Below are 2,452 nucleotides of genomic sequence, written 5' to 3' on the forward strand. Positions count from 1 at the left end.
AGAAAGCACATGGTCTTCAACCTTTACCTCACAGCAACAGGAAGCGGAGAAATCCACATTCCTGGGATCACGCTCCCAACTACCTCTCAGTCTGTCTGTCCTTGTGACTCTCTCCACCACTCTCTACCCCTCTGTCTCTTTCACTATCTACTCTACTCCTATCTCCAACATTCTCTCTCTCTCTAGCTCTCAAACTTTCTCTATCTCTGTCTCTCTGGGTTTCTTCATCTTTCTCTCAGTTTTGTGCTCTTCATTTCTGTCACTCTCTATCTCGTCCTTCCCTTGTCCCACCTCACTTTCCTCTCCTTGTTTTTCCCTATTCCTCCTTCATCTTATTTATCCCCCTTTCTATTTTTGTCTCTTGTCCACAATACAGTTTTTCCTTGTTTGTATCTGTTTGTAATATATTAATAATCTTCTTCACACATTTTCCCCCAACCTTTTTCCACAATAACTGAAGGTATTTATATTTAAATTGGGGACAGCCTATGTAAACTTGTCACATTATAATTGCACCCTCCCACCAGTGGTGGTGCTGTGGTTTACTGTCCGAGCCATGTAAATGGAAATGGTATCCAATCCACACCCTTCACGCTGCTTCCTGGTGCTCCGATGGGGTGATTCCTGGTGCTCTGATGGGAACTCCTGTGACTCTGATGGGGTAACTCCTGGGGGTCTGTTGGGGTGATTCCTGGGGCTCTGGTGGGGTAACTCCTGGGGTTCTGATGGAGTAACCCTGGGGCTCTGATGGGGTAACTCCTGGGGGTCTGTTGGGGTGATTCCTGGGGTTCTGATGGGGTAACACCTGGGGCTCTGATGGGGTGATTTCAGGGGCTCTGATGGAGTAATTCCTGGGGCTCTGATGGGGCAATTCCTGGGGTTCTGATGAGGTAATTCCTGGGGGTCTGTTGGGGTAATTCCTGGGGCTCTGATGGGGATAGTCCTGGGGCTCTGATGGGGTAACTCCTGGGGCTTTGATGTGGATAGTCCTGGGGCTCTGATGGGGTAACTCCTGGGGCTCTGATGGGGATAGTCCTGGGGCTCTGATAGAGTAATTCCTGGAGCTCTGATGGGGTAATTCCTGGGGTTCTGATGGGGTAATTCCTGGGGGTCTGTTGGGGTAATTCCTGGGGCTCTGATGGAGTAACTCCTGGGGCTCTGATGGGGTAACTCCTGGGGCACCGATGGGGTCACTCCTGGCGCTCTGATGGGGTCACTCCTGGGGCTCTGTTGGGGTAATTCCTGGGGCTCTGATGGGGTAATTCCTGGGGCTCTGATGGGTAACTCCTGGGGCTCTGATGGGGTGATTTCAGGGGCTCTGATGGGTAACTCCTGGGGCTCTGTTGGGGTGATTTCAGGGGTTCTGATGGGGTAACTCCTGGGGCTCTGATGGGGTGATTTCAGGGGCTCTGATGGGTAACTCCTGGGGCTCTGTTGGGGTGATTTCAGGGGTTCTGATGGGGTAACTCCTGGGGCTCTGATGGGGTGATTTCAGGGGCTCTGATGGGTAACTCCTGGGGCTCTGTTGGGGTGATTTCAGGGGCTCTGATGGAGTAATCCCTGGGGCTCTGATGGGGATAGTCCTGGGGCTCTGATGGGGTAACTCCTGGGGCACCGATGGGGTAATTCCTGGGGCTCTGTTGGGGTAACTCGTGGGGCTCTGATGGGGTAAATACTGGGGCTCTGATGGGCAACTCCTGGGGCTCTGATGGGGTAAGTCCTGACTGATGCCTTCGTGTAAATTAATTTGATTTCTTTCAGAAAATACCATTTCAGGATCCAGTCGATGAGTAATTTAAGACATGACACGGTGAGTGCTCAATGGAATCGGAGACTTTGGTTCGTGGAGATCTCCGTTACCGGGTTTCCTTGGCTCATGTTGTGAGAAGGAAAAAGACAGACTTACATTTCTATAGCACCTTTCACATCCCCAGGACACCCAAAGCACTTCAGAGCCAATGACATGCTTTTGAACTACAGTCACTGTTTTAATATGTGTAACAGTGCTGCACACCCTCAGTATTGACCCCCCTGACAGTGCAGCACTCCATCAGTATTGACCCTCTGACTGTGCTGCACTCCCTTAGTACTGACCCTCCGACAGTGCAGCATTCCCTCAGTACTGAGCCTCCAATAGTGAACCTCTGACAGAGCAGCACTCCCGCAATACTGATCATCTGAGGTGATGGTGCAGTGGTATTGTCACTGGACCAGTAATCCAGCGACCCAGGGTAACGCTCTGGGGGACCTGGGTTCAAATCCTGCCATGGCTGATGGTGGAATTTGAATTCAATAAAAATCTGGAATTAAAAGTCTAATGATGACCATGAAACCATTATCGATTGTTGTGAAAACCCATTGGGTTCACTAATTCCCTTTAGGGAAGGAAATCTGTTGTCCTTACCTTGTCTGGCCGTCACCTAACTCCAGGCCCACAGCAATGTGGTTGACT

This window comes from Carcharodon carcharias, chromosome 17 (assembly GCF_017639515.1).
Source record: "Carcharodon carcharias isolate sCarCar2 chromosome 17, sCarCar2.pri, whole genome shotgun sequence".
Lineage (NCBI taxonomy): Eukaryota > Metazoa > Chordata > Chondrichthyes > Lamniformes > Lamnidae > Carcharodon > Carcharodon carcharias.